Source organism: Mirounga leonina, unplaced genomic scaffold, assembly GCF_011800145.1.
Source record: "Mirounga leonina isolate KUSES-001 unplaced genomic scaffold, KU_Mleo_1.0 Mir_168, whole genome shotgun sequence".
In the NCBI taxonomy this organism is placed as follows: Eukaryota; Metazoa; Chordata; class Mammalia; order Carnivora; family Phocidae; genus Mirounga; species Mirounga leonina.
The window spans coordinates 48,068,462-48,088,391 of NW_023270426.1; positions in this window are offsets into that span (position 1 = coordinate 48,068,462).

Below are 19,930 nucleotides of genomic sequence, written 5' to 3' on the forward strand. Positions count from 1 at the left end.
TCCAATGCAGTGATTCTGAGTCCTTGAGACCATTGTGGGAGATGTATGAGGTCAAAACTATCTTAAAACACTGACGTGTTATTTGCCTTTTCTTGGTCTGATTCTCTCACGACCAGATAGTAGAGTTTTCCAGTGGCTGCATGACATGTGATATTGCAACAGACTGAATGCCGGAGATAGGAAAATCTGTCTTCTCTCAAAGCCAGCCATTACAGAAATTTGCAAAAATAGAAAACAGTGCAACTCTCCTCAAGAAATCATTGTTTTGGGAAGAAAAATTTTTTTGTGAAAAAATAAGGTATTTATGTTAACATGTCATGGATTTATTGTTACTTTTAAGTGAAAGAGATATTTTCAAAAGTTCTCCATTTTAATGTCTAACATGGTAAATGGTGGATATAATCAGTGTGGTTTGCTGTGATCTCCAGAGAAAGAAAAAGGCCCCTGTACGGAGCCTTCAAAAATTTCCATAGTGTAAATACCCTTCTCGGCTGCCAATTTCAAGCTTTCAATGGTTCGACATTGGGCTTGAAAAATTCCTGAATATCGAATTCTGATACAAGCTGACTCCAACACACCACTGGATATAACTTACATAAAGGAAAAATCTTTAGGGTCCTCTGTAATTTTTAAGTGTATTAAGGTCTCCTCAGTCGAAAAAGTTTGACAAACCTGCTCTTATGTAAGATTTCCCAACTTTATTGCCTTCAAGAAGACATAGAAATCAGTCATACTTAGAAAGCAGTTATAAGGGTAAACACTTGGCTCACAGCTGCAAGCCACCACATTGAATTTCTGGCAGCCTCACAGCTGAAAGGATCAGTCCCTTAACAGCAATAGCGACGGATTCAAGCAGGTCCAGTGCGGCTTGGAAGTCGGCAAGTTTCGTGTGAGGCCTGTCTTGCAGCCAGCCACCCAGGGCAGCCTCACTGATGTGAACATCAGGCTCCACACCTCTCGTCATGGGGACTGTCGGCTGCATGCTGGTCTTCCAGAAACACAGAAAACCAGAGGTCAGATTCGGCAGCATCTCGGAATTCAGATAACACAGTATGTTTTTAACCAGGGGGCTGTATGCTCATCACTTCAGGAAGTGACTCATAAGCACTGTGGAGATTAGCTTGGAAAGCTGCATTTGGAGCCTGAGGGCATCAGGTGGTGGCAGGACCAGTCTGCCTGTTTTGCTCATTTTAATAACCGCAGTATTGGGCCTTTTTAGCATGCTGCTGTGTGACCCATGTAGGGAAGTGAGAACATGACCGAGGGTGGCATAGCCAATACTGTGACGCATGTAAGAATAAGAGCCTGGGGGGCGTATGGGGAGGGAGGGGGTCAGTCGGTTAAGCGTCCAGCTCTTGATTTTGGCTCAACTCATGATTTCAGGGTGGCTTGGGGCTCTGTGCTCATCGGGGAGTCTGCTGAAGATTCTCTCTCTCCTCCCTCTCCTTCTCCCTGCACTCGGTAAGCTCTCTCTCATAAATAAATAAATCTTAAAAAATAAATAAATAAATAAATAAGACCCCAGAATGCCTGGCTGGTTCAATCAGTAGAGACTCTTGATCTCTGGGTCTTGAGTTCAAATCCTACATTGGGCCTAGAGCTTACTTAGGGAAAAAAAAAAAAAAGACCTCAACTGTTCTGCATGTTTTTTTTGTTTCTTATCCCAAGATTGTTCTTGAAACTGGTCTGCGTGATATATATATGTGTGTGTGTGTGTGTATTTATTTTTTTTTTATTTTTTTATTTTTTAATGTACCCCTGTTTTCCAGGAGCTAAAGAGGGTTGGAATTTAATCATAATATAGAATACTTTGTTAAGAAGCATGGAATTTGGAGACCTCATCTTAGAGTTTTAGCAACTCTGCCTGGTTAGAAGGAGGTTTTGGAAACTTTAGGTCAGTTCTCATCTCTGGCTGCACATAGAGTCCTTGTAGAGCTGCTAAACAATTCCAGTGTCCAGTCCCCACTCTCAACCACTATGAGTCAGCATCTTTGGGGTGGGACCTGGACATCCATGTTGTTTTCAAGGTCCTCAGGACATTCTAATGTGTAAACCAGAGTTCACACCACAGCTTGAAGAGAGTGATTCTTGGGGCACCTGGCCGGCTCGCTCGATAGAGCATGTGACTCTCGATCTCAGAGTCATGAGTTCAAACCCCACATTGGGCATAGAGCTTACACTGAAAAAAAAAAAAAAACTTCTCGGGCACCTGGGTGGCTCAATTGGTTAAGCGACTGCCTTCGGCTCAGGTCATGATCCTGGAGTCCCGGGATCGAGTCCCGCATCGGGCTCCCTGTTCAGCAGGGAATCTGCTTCTCCCTCTGACCCTCCCCCCTCTCATGCTCTATCTCATTCTCTCTCTCAAATAAATAAATAAAATCTTAAAAAAAAAAAAAAACTTCTCAAATGTAACATGCATTCAAATTATCTGGGGATCTTCTTAACCGCAGTGGGTGTGGGGTGGGGTCTGCATGTCTAACCAGTTCCCAGGCGATGTTGACACGGCCGTTGACGTGGCAGTTCCTTGGACCACACTTTGAGTACCAGGGCCCTAAGGGATGGCCCTGAGGCAAACTTCAGCCATGCTTAAGGTCCAGGCCCTCAAAAAATTCAATTCTCATATCCTTAAAATCATTTTCCGAGGCATTGTTTTTAACTGTAGTAAAATTAGGGCGATTTTTAATGTAGCAGGAGCAGAGGTGCTTAATCAAAGTTTGTTTTATGTGATATCTATCTTGCTGTATTTTTTTCCTCCACTCTTGGATTCTCTTCTGGGGGGAGAGATAGCTTAAAAGGTTCTAATCTCCTACATAAAACCAATTCACAGGAGGCTGGGGATTTAGAGTGGCGACTCCCGCCTCTCGTTTGTAATGATAGTGCCCGGCAGATAGCAGCAGGGCCTGGTTACCAGAAAGCAGATGTGTTTCTTGTTTCTGGGTCTGGCCTCAGGGACATGCTGGGGATACTAGTCAGCATCAGGAGCTTCAGTCTTGATGGTGCTGGAATGAATGGCTATGGAAACCCTCAGGCAAATGAGTCAGCCCATGGGTCATCCTGAAGGGATACATGGCTCCCTATGCCTGGGAGAAAACAAAAGTTTAGGAGGTCAAGTCTCGGAACCTGCATTTGCAGCATGTACACGTGCCATACATTCTGGGGTAAATTCTTCATTCTGGAAGCCCTTTTACAAGCTGATGAAAAAACTACTAAATGGTAAAAGAAGAACTGTAAGTTGTATGGAAAAAATATTGTATCTCGGCAGTAATCATTTATCTGCAATTTAACACCAGGGAGCTCTGGCTCCTGTCTAATTAGCTGTGGATTTTTTCTATGATGGCTATAAGCAGTTCCTAAGGAAGGAAGGCAAGAAGGAAAATATAAAAACCGGTGAGAGTGGGGCGCCTGGGTGGCCCAGTCAGGTAAGCGTCAGATTCTTGGTTTCAGCCCAGGTCATGATCTGGGGTTGTGAGATGGAGTCCCACATCTGGCTCCACACTCGGTCCAGAGTCCCCTTGAGACTCTCCCTCTCCCTCTGCCCCTCCCCTACCCCCACTTGCTCATGCTCTCTCTCAAATAAGTAGATAAAACTTTAAAAAAAAAAAAAAAACAGTGAGAGTAAGAGAAAGCTGGTGGGCATGCTTTAGGAAAGCAGTTTGACAAAATGTCATCACCCTTTAGATGTCCATAACCTTGGGCCCAGTTGCATGACTTTTGGAAATCAGTCCTCAAGAGATCATTTTAAGTAACAAAAAAACCCACGATAGACTTACACATTTTAATAGCATCCTTATTTGTGTATTAGTAAAAGTCTGGAAACCCTTCATGTGTTCAACCCTAGACAATTATACCCATTTAAAAGGCGTGAATGATGTGCATATAATGGCACTGAGAAGTGCTTATAATATTTAATCTTTTATAAAGCAAGATGCAATGATGTATATATGGTATGAAACCCACAATATGAGGGGGAAAAATAGGTCTCTGTGGGATTGATTAACAAAAGCTAATGGGAAATATACCAACCTGTTTAAACTTGTGTTTGGAGAGTAGGACTACTTTTTTCCTTTTATGTTTTTTCCTGCCTCTTTCCTGAGTAGGTGCTACTTCTCTAACAAAAAAGCAATCACATCAAAACAAAGCAAAAATCAAATAATCAAACAAATAGGAAAAAGCAAGAACAAAAACTCTGTCACTACATTCTTCTCCTCCCAAAGTGCAAAGGTGCGTGGTGCTACCCCTGCTATGATTTTTTACCAGACACTCTTGAGTCGAATTAGTTCTTCCTGCCTCACTGTGTTATTCAAGCAGGGGATAAAAATGTTAGAAAATTCTAATTTTAGAATTTGACCCACATTTGACATCTTCACAGTTATTCCAAAATCATCTTGTGGAACAATGAAATTCTCCAAAACTTTCTGAAGACATAAAAATGTCTTGAACCAGCCAGACTCTAAAACCAGAAACATCTCTACTTGTTCCCATATCTACCAGAATGTTCAGCACAGCATTTTATCAACATATGTAACCAGAGCTGGACTTTTTCCTCTAATAAACTCTATACTTACACCAAAAGGGCTGGTCACTTATTTTCCTGTGGAATTCATCTTTCCTCATCAAGTAGTAAACATTATTTTCTCAAAACTGAAGCTTTATTTTGACTGATTGCCTAATTATATTAGTCTTCTTCTTATTTATGTATTAACCCACATACTATTTAGTATTTGAAGAATCTAATTAATTATTCCATAAGCTCCTTTATTTATTTATTTTTTAAAGATTTTAGGGGTGCCAAGGTGGCTCAGTCAGTTGAGCGTCTGCCTTCGGCTCAGGTCATGACCCCAGGTCCTGGGATCGAGTCCCGCATCGGGCTCCCTGCTCAGCGGGGAGCCAGCTTTTCCCTCTGCCTGCCACTCCCCATGCTTGTGCTCTGTTTCTCTGTCAAATAAAATCTTTAAAAAGAGAGAGAGAGATTCTATTTATTTATTTGAGAGAGAGAGCACGAATTGGGGGAGGGACAAGCAGACTCCCCACTAAGTAGGGAGCCCGAAGCGGGGCTTGATTCCAAGACCCTGGGACCATGACTTGAGCCGAAGGCAGACACCATAAGCTCCTTTAAAAAAACTTCTAGAGTGGGGCACCTGGGTGGCTCACTTGGTTAAGCATCTGACGGTTGGTTTCAGCTCAGGTCATAGTCTCAGGGTCATGATCTCAGGGTTATGAAATCAAGCCCCACATTGGGCGCAGGGTCTGCTTGAAACTCTCTTCCTCTCCTTCTGTCCTACCCCCCAAAATCAATCAATCAGTCAATCTTTACAAAAGTCCTAGAGCTTTATTTCTTTAACTTCTACCTTACTTGACCCGTGTTTTTGGGTACTTAATTTCACTTACTCCTTTTGTTATAGTTACACATTAAATTATCTATTTGCTGAGAGTGAATCAAGCACAGATTCGTTATTTCTCTATAGTGAAGGCAACATGGGTACTTGATAGAACCACACAGAAGTGACTACACCGAGTATGTCTCAAAACGGAATCCATGAAAATTATTTGAACTGCTTGTGATAATGCAGATTTCTGGGCTCTATCCCACACCTATAATCAGAATCTCTGCAATGGGGACTGGACCATCCACATTTTTAACAAGGGGCAGAGGTTTAACAGAGGGGCAGATCTCAAAGGCCAAACTTTGAGATCAATGGAACTAATATTTATTTATTTATTTACTTATTTAAGGTTTTGTTTATTTATTTGTCAGAGAGAGAGCGCATACAAGCAGGGGGAACAGCCGGCAGAGGAAGAAGCAGTCTCCTTGCTGAGCAAGGAGCCTGATGCGGGACTTGATCCCAGGACCCTGGGATCATGACCTGAGCCGAAGGCAGACGTTTAACCAACTGAACCACCCAGGCCTCCCTGGAACTAATTTTTTTTTTTTTTAAAGATTTTATTTATTTATTTGACAGAGAGAGACAGTGAGAGAGGGAACACAAGCAGGCAGAGTAGGAGAGGGAGAAGCAGGCTCCCAAGGAGCAGAGAGCCCGATGCGGGGCTCGATCTCAGGACTCTGGGATCATGACCTGAGCCGAAGGCAGACGCTTAACGACTGAGCCACCCAGGCGCCCCGGAACTAATTTTTAAAAGAAATCTCTGATCTAGTATATTTTGTGGTCGGAAAGTACAAAACCACAATTTCTGTTAAAATGCTAACATTTTTCATTACCCTTTAGATTATCGTGTCTATCTGCAAAGCTATTAGAGTATTAAGATTTTGTAGATATTTCTCCCTAGATACTGTTCCTAATTATCTAACTATATCTGTTGAAAGATTTAGCCTTACAAATAATTGTCTCTATCATTTACTTTACCTTTTATGTATAGAAATGGACACCTTCTCCTCTAGAGATACAACTCAATGCTCTGCATTCGTGTAAGATTTTAAATGTAATTTTTGAATATGTAACACTCATGGTTCAGAACAAAAGGATGTACAGTGAAAATTTCCCCTCATACTCCTATTATTTCCTCAGAGGCAACCACACTTAACAACTTCTTGAATATGGTGCTGGATGTATTTAAAAAATAATCTGGAGGGCGCCTGGGTGGCTCAGTTGGTTAAGCGACTGCCTTCGGCTCAGGTCATGATCCTGGAGTCCCGGGATCGAGTCCCATGTCGGGCTCCCTGCTCATCAGGGAGTCTGCCTCTCTCTCTGACCCTCCCCCCTCTCATGCTCTCTCTCTCTATCTCATTCTCTCTCTCAAATAAATAAATAAAATCTTTAAAAAAAAAATCTGGAAATGGGGTGCTGGGCTAGCTCAGTTGGTGGAGCATGCAACTCTTAATCCCAGGGTCCTGAGTTACCCCACGTTGGGCATGGAGCCCTACTTAAAAACAGCCACAACCCCCGTTGACATACAGATATCAATCAGGCATTGCTGCATAACAACCACACAAAACCCCAGAGGTGTACCAATAAGTGTTTATTACTCATGCTCTGGGATAGTCGGGTAGATAGTTGTGCTGACATATTCTGGGCATCTGTTAGCTGACTGAGGAAGGCCTGCACTGGGATGACTGGGGTGACTTGACCATGCTCCATAGGTCTCTCATCTTCAAGCCAACTAATCCTGACATTCTCGTGGCAACGGCAGAGAAGCAAAAAAGGAGGAAACGTGCAGGACATCTTGAGGTCTGGAATTGGAAGTGGCCTATCCTCACTACAGTCATATTCTTTTGGCCAAAGCAAGACACAAGCCAGTCCCAGATTCAAGGGAACGGAGAAATCGACACTGCCTCTTTAGTAAAAGGAATTTCAAAGCCACATGGCAAAGGCATGTCTATAAAGAATGGTGAAGAATTGATGTCACCATTGAAATTTGTACACAACGTCTGAGAACTTAACCATGATCCTTTTTTTTTTTTTTTAAGATTTTATTATTTGCGAGAGAGAGAATGAGAGACAGAGAGCATGAGAGGGAGGAGGGTCAGAGGGAGAAGCAGACTCCCTGCCGAGCAGGGAGCCCGATGCGGGACTCGATCCCGGGACTCCAGGATCACGACCTGAGCCGAAGGCAGTCGCTCAACCAACTGAGCCACCCAGGCGCCCTTAACCATGATCCTTAAAGAAATGGCTTAGCATTCAGATATCGTACTTTCATAACAACATGGCTATGATCGCTGAAGATTTTTTCATTGTTTAGATAGTTTTTAATGTCAACAGAAAGACTATAAAAACTCATGTCAAAGCGCTGGGTCCCAGACTCAGCTCAGCCAGCGCATGTGTTACCATGTCCTGTGTGCGAGAGGAAACGACGAGTCCTGACCCCGGGGAGTCGTTGAGGAGACATGAAGTATAACGCTTTAAGTCCGACCAAAGAAAAGTGAGGATTTTAATGGAAGATTTGCTCTCAACTCTCTGACTTCCTTGGACAAGGGTGCTGACGTCCTAACAAGCCACTTAGGGGAAAGTGGTGTGATCACGTACAGTTTTCACCCTTCTTTGTCAACATGTTTTTTAAGATTATTTTTAGTGTGGGGCGCCTGGGTGGCTCAGATGGTTAAGTGTCTGCCTTCGGCTCAGGTCATGATCCCAGGGTCCTGGGATCGAGCCCTGCATCGGGCTCTCTGCTCCTTGGGAGCCTGCTTCTCCCTCTGCCTTTCTCTCTCTCTCTCTGTCTCTCATGAATAAATAAATAAAATCTTTAAAAAATAAATTTAAAAAAAAAGATTATTTTTAGTGCTTCAGTACTGATTCAAATCTTGGCCTGTTTAAAATCAGAATAGCCATGCTCACAAAGTGACCCTTAAGAAAGGTTCATGAAACAAATGTCAGAGTTAATACTGGCTTCTGCTTCCCATTTGACTTAATTTCAATTTGCTATTTTGCTGATTTTAATAAACTCTTTCTTAAGATAACAGTGCCTCAGATGCTATCGGTAGCCTCATCCAGATGTTAAAATAATAATAGTAATAACCTTTTAACTAGAATTTTCAAATACTCTAATCTGCCTGTGGAATTATTTAGACACTTAACATTTGTGGACCCGACCACACTCAGTACCACTGGCTCGCGTGCTGACTCTAGAAATGGAGCATTTCCCTCTGATAATAGGTGAGACGCAGGACTCGGGGACACACAGGGATCAGGGCACACATAGTTCAGGGGGTCTAGACATACACTTCCCAGCTCGAAGCCTGCTCTGCAGGTTTGGAGATGGGGTTGGGGCATAGAGCAGCCCTGGAGGCAGCAGGCATTTCCTGTGGACACGGCCCCGCTGATATCAGATTGGAGCTACGCCTGTGCTGAGTGAGACACATACAAACTGCACACAGCGTCGTCGTACGGAGACACGTGCCTTCTCCACTTCGTCCTTTCCCTTTGCACTTGCCACTGGTGCCCGCGGGCATAGTGTAGGACCCATTATTGGTGGCCCTCTGAGCTCAGTCAGAGGAAGTCAGAGAAACTTTCTGACAAAAAAAGGATGGAAGCACGCCCTGGCATAGATGGGAAGCAACTGAAACTCGCCTACATTGCTGGTGGCACATATATTTAAAACGGCACAACCTCAAGGGCGCCTGGGTGGCTCAGTCAGTCAAAGCATTCTATTCTTGATGTCGGCTCGGGTCATGATCTCAGCGTCGTGGGATGGGGCCCCATGTCGGGCTCCGTGCTTGGCTCAGGGTCTGCTTGGGATTCTCTCTCTCCCTCTGCCTCTCCCCCCACTCACAGGTGTGGGCTCTCTCTCTCTCTCTCAAATTAATAAATAAATAAAAATTGTTTTAAAAATGGCACAACCTCTTTTGAAAAAGGCTTGGCAGTTTCTTTTTCTTTCTTTCTTTTTTGGTTTGCCACTTTCTTTTTTTCTTTACTCATTTGTTTCTTTTTTAAATTTATTTCACTTCAATTTAATCAACATATACTTTATTATTAGTTTCAGAGGTAGAATTTAATGATTCATCAGTTGCATATAACACCCAGTACTCATTACATCAAGTGTCCTCCTTAAGGCCCATCACCCAGTTACCCCATCCCTCACAACCCCCCCTCCAGCAACCTCAGTTTGTTTCCTAGAGTCCAGCATCTCTTATAGTTTATCTCCCTCTCTGTTTTCATCTTATTTTATTTTTCCTTCCCTTAACCTATGTTCATCTGTTTTGTTTCTTAAATTCCACATATGAGTAAAATCATATGATATTGTCTTTCTCTGATTGACTTACTTCGCTTAGCATAATACCCTCTAGTTCCATCCACATCATTGCAGATGGCAAGATTTCATTCTTTTTGATGGCTGAGTAATATATATACACCACATCTTCTTTATCCATTCATCTGTCGATGGACATCTGGGCTTTTTCCATAGTTTGGCTATTGTGGACATTGCTGCTGTAAATATTGGGGCACATGTGCCCCTTCAAATCACTATGTTTGTATCCCTTGGGTAAATACCTAATAGTGCAATTGCTGGGTCATAGGGTAGCTCTATTTTTAACTTTTTGAGGAACTTCCATACTGTCTTCCAGACTGGCTGCACCCGCTTGTGTTCCCACCAACAGTGTAAGAGGGTTCCCCTTTCTCTGCATCCTCACCAACATCTGTCGTTTCCTGACTTGTTAAGTTTAGCCATTCTGATGGGTGTGAGGTTTTGATTTGTATTTCCCTGATGTCAAGTGATGTTGAGCATTTTTTCGTGTGTCTCTTGGCCATTTGTATGTCTTCTTTGGAGAAATGTCTTCATGTCTTCTTCCCATTTCTTGACTGGATTTTTTTGTTTTTTGAATGTTGAGTTTGATAAGTTCTTTATAGATTTTGGATACTAGCCCCTTATCTGATAAGACATTTGCAAATATCTTCTCCCATTCCGTAGGCTGACTTTTAGTTTTGTCGACTGTTTCCTTTGCTGTGCAAAAGCTTTTTATCTTGATGAAGTCCTCGTTTTTGTTTTTGTTTCCCTTGCCTTTGGAGACGTGTCTAGGGAGAAGTTGCTGCAGCTGAGGTCACAGAGGTTGCTGGCTGTGTTCTCCTCCAGGATTTTGATGGTTTCCTGTCTCACATTTAGGTCTTTCATCCATTTTGAGTCTATTTTTGTATGCGGTATAAGGAAATGGTCCAGTTTCATTCTTCTGCCAAGTGGCTGTCCAATTTTCCCAACACCATTTGTTGAAGAGACTGTCCTTTTTCCGTTGGACATTCTTTCCTGCTTTGTCGAAGATTAGTTGACCATAGAGTTGAGGGTCCATTTCTGGGTTCCCTATTCTGTTCCATTGATCTATGTGTGTGTTTTTGTGCCAGTACCATACTGTCTTGATGATGATAGCTTTGTAATAGAGCTTGAAGTCCAGAATTGTGAGGCTACCAGTTTTGCTTTTCTTTTTCCACATTCCTCTGGCTATTCGGGGTCTTTTCTGGTTCCACACAAATTTTAGGATTGTTTGTTCCAGCTCTGTGAAAAATGTTGATGGTATTTTGATAGGGATGGCATTGAATGTGTAGATTGCTTTGGGTAGCATAGACATTTTAATAACATTTTTTCTTCCAATCCATGAGCATGGAATGTTTTTCCATTTCTTTGTGTCTTCCTCAATTTCTTTCACAAGTGTTCTATAGTTTTTAGGGGTTCCTGGGTGGCTCAGTGAGTTAAGCATCTGCCTTCAGCTCAGGTCATGATCTTGGAGTCCTGGGATCAAGCCCCGCATCTGGGTCCCTGCTCAGCAGGGAGTCTGCTTTTCCCTCTGCCTCTGCCTGCCTGTCTGCCTACTTGTGATCCCTCTCTCTCTCTCCTTCTCTCTCTGTCAAATAAATAAATAAAATCTTTAAAAAAAATAAGTATTCTATAGTTTTCAGGGTACAGATCCTTTACATCTTTGGTTAGGTTTATTCCTAGGTATCTTATGGGTTTTGGTGCAATTGTAAATGAGATTGATTCCTTGATTTCTCTTTCTTCTGCCTCATTGTTAGTGTATAGAAATGCAACTGACTTCTGTGCCTTGATCTTATATCCTGCAACTTTACTGAATTCCTGTATGAGTTCTAGCAATTTTGGGGTGGAGTCTTTTGGGTTTTCCATATAGAGTATCATGTCATCTGTGAAGAGTAAGAGTTTGACTTCTTCTTTGCTAATTCAGATGCTTTTTATTTCTTTTTGTTGTCTGATTGCTGAAGCTAGGACTTCCAGGACTGTGTTGGACAACAGTGGTGAGAGGACATCCCTGTCGTGTTCCTGACCTTAGGGGAAAAGGTGTCAATCTTTCCCCATTGCAGATGATATTCGCTGTGGGTTTTTCATAGATGGCTTTTATGATGTTGACGTATGTTCCTTTTATCCCTATACTGCAGAGAGGGGTTTTTTTTTGTAAGATTTTATTTTTTTGACAGAGAGAGACAGCGAGAGAGGGAACACAAGCAGGGGGAGTGGGAGAGGAAGAAGCAGGCTTCCCGCCGAGCAGGGAGCCCGATGCGGGGCTCGATCCCAGGACCCTGGGATCATGACCTGAGCCGAAGGCAGACGCTTAATGATTGAGCCCCCTAGGCGCCGCCAGCAGAGAGTTTTGATCAAGAAAGGATGCTGTACTTTTGTCAAATGCTTTTTCTGAATCTACTGAGAGAATCATATGGTTCTTGTCCTTTCTTTTATTAATGTGGTATATCACATTGATTGATTTGTGGATGTTGAACCAACCTTGCAACCCAGGAATAAATCCCACTTGGTCGTGGTGAATAATCCTTTTAATGTACTGTTGGATCGTATTGGCTAGTATTTTGGTGAGAATTTTTGCATCTGTGTTCATCAGGGATATTGGTCTGTAATTCTCCTTTTTGGTGGGGTCTTTGGTTTTGGGATCAAGGTAATGCTGATGTCATAGAATGAGTTTGGAAGTTTTCCTTCCATTTCTATTTTTTGAAACAGCTTCAGAAGAATAGGTATTAATTCTTCTTTAAATGTTTGGTAGAGGTGCGCCTGGGTGGCTTAGTTGGTTAAGTTTCTGCCTTTGGCTCAGGTCATGATCCCAGGTTCCTGGGATTGAGCCCCGCATCGGGCTCCCTGCTCAACGGAGAGTCTGCTTCTCCCTCTCCCTCTGCTGGCGGCTCCCCCTGCTTGTGCTCCCTTTCTGTCAAATAAATAAAATATTTTTAAAAATTTTTTTTAATTAAATGTTTGGTAGAATTCTGCTAGGAGGCCATCTGGCGGCAGTTTCTTATAAAGTTAAACATATACGTTATTGTCTTATAACCTAGCTATTCTACCCTTAGGTGTTTTCTCAAGAAAAATGAAAACATATTCCACAAAAGACTTATATAAGAATGGTTATAACAGCTTGTATTCATAAGAGCCTTAAAACTGGAAACAACCCAAATGACTCTCATAAATGAATGGATAATAAAATTGTGATGTATTCATATAGTGAATACTACTTGGCAATAAAAAGGAAGAAACTAGTGATATACTCACCAACATGGATGAATCTCAAATATGCTGAGTGGAAGAAGGCAAATACAAGAGTATAAACTGTATGATTCCATTTATATGGAATTCCAGAAAATACAAATCAATCTATACTGACAGAAAGCAGATCAGAGGTTGCCTGGGGTTGGGAGTGGAGGGGACAATTGACTGTAAAGGGTCAAGAAGAGATGATAGAAATGTTATGTATTTTGATCGTGGTGGTGGTTACATGGTGCATACATTTGTCAAAGTCCTTTCAACTATTCAGTTAATGTGGATGCAGTCTATTGTACATAAATTATACCTCAATAAAATGGATGTTTTCAAAAAAGAGAGATTTGACAGCACTAATCATTAATAAAATTCTAATGAAAACTATAGTGAGATATCATGTCCTACCCATTAGAATAGTCATAATCAAACAAGAAGAAAATAACAAATGGAGGAAAGGCACAGCATGAGCAAAGTTCCAGAGGTATGATCGATCATGCCCTAAGGTTCAGAGAACTCCAGTAGCCTGATATCAGAAGAACAAAGTGCACATGCTGAGCAGTCAGGAAATGAAACCAGAAAAGTGGGTTGGGGCCAACAAAGGGGGATCTTGAGGGTCATACTTATAGTTGTTTGACTTGGTCTCATGAGTAGCAGTGAACCTTCTTCCAGTGACTTCAAGCAGGGCACTGACTTAAGGGGATGTGAGTTATTGAAAGATGGCTGAGGAGAGATGGGCTGGATGGAAAGAATCAGGCTCCACGGAGGGTGGAGGGCCCTGCTCTTCCAGAGCTGCCCCAGCCAATCTGACCTGTAGCTCTTGCTTTATCCCACTCAACTGCAGATGTCTTACGTGCATGTATCATTCTGAAAAATATTAAATTCTCATACCCTTTAACATGTCAGAAATTTCAAAACAAATTACTTTTCACTAAAAACAAACCAAAGCAGGGGAGCCTGGGTGGCTCAGTTGTTTGAGTATCCGATTCTTGATCTCAGTTCTGGTCTTGATCTCAGGGTTGTGGGTTCAAGCCCCACATTGGGCTCCATGCTGGGTGTGAACCTACTTTAAAATAAATAAGAAACAAAAATAAAAACAATTCCTAATTAAGAATATTTTTTCATTGGGGCGCCTGGGTGGCTCAGTCGTTAAGCGTCTGCCTTCGGCTCAGGTCATGATCCCAGGGTCCTGGGATCGAGCCCTGCATCGGGCTGCCTGCTCCCCGGGAAGCCTGCTTCTCCCTCTCCCCCTCCCCCTGCTTGGGTTCCCTCTCTCACTGTCTCTCTCTCTCTCTCTGTTGAAAAATAAATAAAATCTTTAAAAAAAATAAAGAATATTTTTTCATTAAAAAAAAGAATATGCTTTCAACTCTAGCTTTTCAAATCTCTGCTACACCATCCCTCTCTTCCTCCTCACTCCGGCTCCCTACTCAGCTGGGAATTGCTGTTCAGTAGCAAACTTCAGAAGAAGGGTCACATGTAAGGTCAGCCTGGGCTATGAGAGTTACTTTAAACAAGTCTTATTTAGACCAGAGCATCCTTGGGCTCTCAGAACCGTACTAGGCCCTGGCAGGCCCCCATGTTAGGAATGACTTCCTAAAAAAAAAAAAAAAGAAAGAAAAAAAAATGGAAAGACTTCCCTTCGATTCATTCTGATTATAAGAGACATACCTGCCAACCGTGAAGGAACATACCTGAACAGCTGAGCTGAGTCTTGTCTGCTATAAGGATGCTCCCGCCTCCCTCCTCATTCCATAGTGTGTCCAGTCATAAGAATCACCTGGGAGGCTTGTAAAGCACAGAGATCCCCAGGCCTGTCTCGGGAGATGGCGATTTGGGAACTGGCACTGGCACCTGGAATGTGTATGCTTCACAAGCACCCCAGGTGATTCTTATGACCAGGTAAGTTTGAGAAAGGCCTCGAAGACTCTGCCGGCCCTGCTGGTAGCCGTGGCTGTTACCCTGAGAAGGGGAAGGGGTTCACAGCACAGCAGATGCCCGAGCGTGCTATGCATTCTGCTGCTCAGCCCCACAGAAGCTTCGGCAGCGCGGGGAGGCGTGGGGCGGGCCTGGGTGCTCCCCCACCGCAGCCTCCTGCTGTCAACCACCCCCCGGCCGGTCCGCGCCCCCAGCAGCTCAGCCCCAGGAGCCAATGGGACACTGATCTCCATCCATGGACTCCTGGAAACCAAGATCCAACAGCCAAGAGAAGAAAACTCTGCCCTGGAAAGGTTTGTTCAGCTTTTCTTGTAAAGGGAGCTAGAGGGTTTGGGGCCATTTAGCTAAACCTTAAGAGAATGCTGTGGACCTAGCTATTGTTTAAGATTGTTCAATTCTGGGACCTGGGAGAATTCAAAGGGAAATGCCTGGTTGTCCCTAAGGAATCTATGAACTGACCTGCTGGTAGAGGGAAGGAGGGAAGGGGAGAAGCAGGGTGCGGAGGGAAGAACTCTCTATAAGAGCCTACCCAAGGAGAAGGGCATGGTAGGAAGAGCGTTTTGCTTTTGCACGTGCACCTCATCTTTGAGCAACACTGGAGAAAAAGTCTTGTTTCAAATATGTAAGTGTTCATGTAGTTGAAGCTTGCCTTCCCACATTAGTGTAAAGTTTTCCACAGGCAGATCCCGACACAGGATGTGGGTACAAAGAGTTTATCTTGGAAGTACAGGGAACACCTCTAGGGAAGTGGGGAAATGCTACGGGATGGTACAGCAGCTGCCAGAAGGTACCCTATTCACCTAGTTAGCCTGGGGGGGGGGCGGGTGACTGGAGCCTAACCTAGTGGGGCAACTCTGGGAGCCTGTGAAATGATCCACTTGTGGGGCCACCTGCCTGGAGCATTCTGTAGAGCACGTGACTCTTGATCTTAGGCTTGTGAGTTCAAGCCCCATGTTGGGTGCAGAGATTACTTAAAAATAAAATCTTACAATGACCCTACTTGGGCAAGGGAGCAGATGTATTTATACAACAATATCTGCAGGGTATGGGCTGAGCATTGCTCCTAGGGTCGAGGGTATTCATTCCCTGGCACTGCTGGACCTCTGCGCAGGACCACATTTAGGAAAGCGATGTTCTGGTTTCAGAAAAAAGCCTCAGAGCGGAGATGGAGGGTTGGCAGGCAGCCAGAGGAGAATGAATCAGCAAGGTCGGAGGAAGGCAGGCAGGGCACTGAGAGCATCGACCGAGTCTGTTAATCCCCAAACTCACTGGAGCCCTCCTGAAATGTTTTCACCCGGTACGTGGAACACAGTTTAACCCTTTCTTCGTGGTTAAAGAGCTCAGCTATCAGTCCCCTCTGGCCTAGCCGCTGTTGAGGCGGTAGAATGATTTGCTTCAGCAGCACGGTTGTCCGCCTCTTGACACTTGGGAGCTCTTGCTCTGCTTTTCCTAGTTCTCCTGTCTCCTCCTCCTTCACCTGCGGGTGAGGTCGAGGGCCTGCCTGCAGCCGCACTGCTCCTTCTCAGCCCCTGACTGGTCTGTGGGGGAGCTGGAAAGCAGAGGCATAATCAAGCTTGTTGCAAGTATGATGGGGAAAAAGGGGGAAAGATGGCAACAGGGCCAGGCGATCTCCTGTGAGTGTTCTGAAAAGTTTCAGGTCCTCTGGCTCATCAGAAGCCATTTCTGCCTCTTCCTTAAAACTTGGCTTCAGGTTATGACTTTGTTGAAGAAAGGACTTTGGGACAAGTAGAGGGTCTCACTTCGGAAGTGACCATAGGGATTCCTTGTACAAAAATGCATTTGCCTTCTTGACTGAGGCCTAGACAGAAGCAGCTACCACATGGGATCACTGCAGAGACAGGTGACAGAGCCAAAGAGGGCCACATAAAGAGAGGCTGGCTTTATTACAGGCAGAGTGGGACGGTGACTCCTAAGTTATGAGGTCACATCTTGGAGAATCCCTGGAGTTGGCTCTCAAGGCACCTGGTGTAATGTAGACTCCTGGCAAATCCTGGAGCCCACTCCACAGGTAGCCACAGGAAGAAAACATTTAAATGAGACCTAGGCTCTCAAACTCTTTATTTACATAAGAATGTTAGAATCATGGGTTTCCACTACCCCCACTCATGTTGAAGAAGGACATGCCCTGAGACTGCTCAAATGTGGCAAATAAATCTTACAAGCATCTTCAGACCATTTAGGAAAACACATGTCAATTACAACCTCATTACCAGGGCAGCAAATTATCAAGTAAGACAACCTATTACAAGCCTCAATTTAGAGGTGAAAGGCCATGACAGAAATTTCTGAAGTCACAGTATCGCATAAGACTCCACTGTTCAAATAATATATCCAAACACAACTTGGTAATAATTATAAACAATCACTACATGTCTACACTGAACAGGAGAACAAGATGGATTTTCTGTAAATGCTGTCAATTGAATGATTTATTGGAGAATATTCTTGGAATTAGTTTGAAGATACAGAATTGGTATCTCTCTACAACTATAGAGAATCGGCAATATCATCTCATTCTCTTTCTGACACTTTTTTTTTTTTTTGGTTTAGTAGTTAATTAAGAAGACTTGAAATTTTAAAGTTTAGACTACAGAATATCATTAGATTAATTTATAAGGAATAGCAAATCTGAGGAACTCAAGCTTTGTTAGAAGTAATCAAGAAAGGGGCACCTGGGCTGGGGGGTGCTCAGTCGATTAAGTGTATGCCTTCGACTCAGGTCATGATCTCAGGGTCCTGGGATCGAGTCCCACATCAGGCTCCCTGCTCAGCAAGGAGGCTGCTTCTCTTCTACCCCTCCCCCCTACTCAAATAAACAAAATCTTAATTTTTCTCTCTCAAATAAACAAAATCTTAAAAAAAAAAAAAAGAAGTAATTAAGAAAGAGCAGATAGGGTTTTACTCATAAAAATAGAATAAGGGTTGGCCATGTTCTAACTCAGAATTGACGTGGTTATTTTCTTTTGGAACAAAGTCATCAGTCATATTGAAGGTTAAGAGTCAAAGCTGCAAACTGCAGCCCCGACACTAGCCCAGTGTCACACTGCTCAGAAGACAGGGCGAGTCATGGGCTAGTGTGAGTCTTGTCAGCCACGGTCTCCCACACCACAGCTAGCCATCAGCGGCAACCTCTTGCAACAAGAAAGACAGTGGTGGTGACAAACAAGATCAGTAAGTAGGTGGGCAGGGTGTTAGTTTACTCTCTAGTCTGAGTTCTAAAACGAAAGCTAGGAAAAGCACCAAAAAAGACTACCACACACATTCTGAAACTAGTGGTGATGACTGCACAATGTTACGACTATACTAAAAACCACTGAACTATATACTTGCAAATGGTGACATTTATGTGGTGTGAATTTTATCTTCCCCAGAAAAAGCTCTCCAAGAGATCCTAATGCACCACCGTGGTTGAGACCCACTAATCTGGGGGATTACTAGGGTGACTGGGGATCAGTATACTGATTTTTCTTTCTGCCTCGGGCTCTGATGTGGCTTCATACTAAGTGATCCTGTCACTATTTAAATGCTGTTATTTTGCCCATTGTGATTTTTTTTTGGATTTTTTACGTTATATTGACATATTTAGTGTGATTACTGAGTTTTTTAGCACTCCCTTAAATTTTGCATGCTGATCCCAACCCTGGGGCTGAAGGAAATAGATGTAGGGAGTCCTCAGCTTACGGGTGAGTTGAAACCATAGATGTGAATGAGATTGCAGGGGGAGGGGATGTAGAGTAGAAGAGAGAGAGTATCAGGCCAGAATTTGGTGGGGGACATGTGCATTTAAGAGTCAGTAGAAGAGCAGAAGGAAAAAGAAAATCCATAAGGGAGACCTGTAGTCAGCGAGGAAGGAAGAAAACTTCCAGAAGGCAGGGCAGTGATAAAGCCAAGACAGACAAGTTTCCAAGAGAGGATGTCAGACACTCTAGAAGATTCAGGTAGGACGCCATCCAGGAAGAGGCACTGGGTTGGGCCACGGGACTTGGGGTGTGCCGTCCGCTGGACCTGTGAGAGGAGTGAAAGCGAGGTAGGCATGGGGAGGCCCTGGGGGAGGGACGGTCAGCAGCTCCTGGTGACCACTCTCACGGGAAGGAGAGAAGGTGCTGGAAAAGAGACAGTTGAATTGAGATCATAACATACTTCAGCGTGAAAAAGCTCTGAACACGTCTGTGAAAAGAAAAAGAACGCGGACCAAGGGAAGGAGGAAGCTTTGAAGGAGTGAGGAAATCGGGTGGAAGACTGTGGCTTCCTCCGAGGAGGGAGGACATGCCCTGAGGAGAACACAGAATGGACCTGAGGAAGACCGTCTGCGCTGCCCTTAAACCAACCTGTGGCACAAGCCCGGGCCCTGGAAAATGCTGCAGGCGTCCCCACTCTGCTCCACCAACCCTCCCCGCCCCTAATACTCGCCCTGCTTGGCTGTTCTGGTGCTGTGCCGCCCCCCCCCCCCCCCCCCCCCCCCACCGCCCCGACCCCATTTTGGCTCCAGGCCTCAGCTCTCACCACCTGCCCAGCCACAAGGATTAGTGACCTAGTGGAGGAGGTGCTCTCTGGGCTTTTATTTTTGTTGTTTCTCTTGGGAACTGTACACCTTAGAATCTGCTTGCCTGGTTCCTAAGTGGGCAGCACCCCAACATCACAGCCCCAGGCCTTTTCTCAGTCAAGCCTGCGGGCACCCAGCTCCTGCCTGAAGTGAAGGTGTGTGTGCCCGGGGGGCACATTTGCTCCGGGTGTCTTCACCCCTGAGGGCCCCGCTTCTCACTAAAGCAGAAGGCCCAGTGTTCCCCTCTGTGCTGGGAGGGACAGCGGCGGGGAAGGGGCTTATGGAGAGCCTCCCGACCAGGGATCCTCCATCCAGCGCCCCAAGCGTCCAGCTGGACCTGGAAGCAGGAATTTTGACTCTTCTCCCACGGCATGAAGAAAGACACTCGAGGGCAGGAATTTCAGGTGGGAGGCCTTCATGGGTGGGGATTAGCAAGGCCAGGGCCCTGGGCCAAGCGGGTGTGAGGAAATGGAGGGGTGCGTGAGAGGGGTCAGTGAGAGA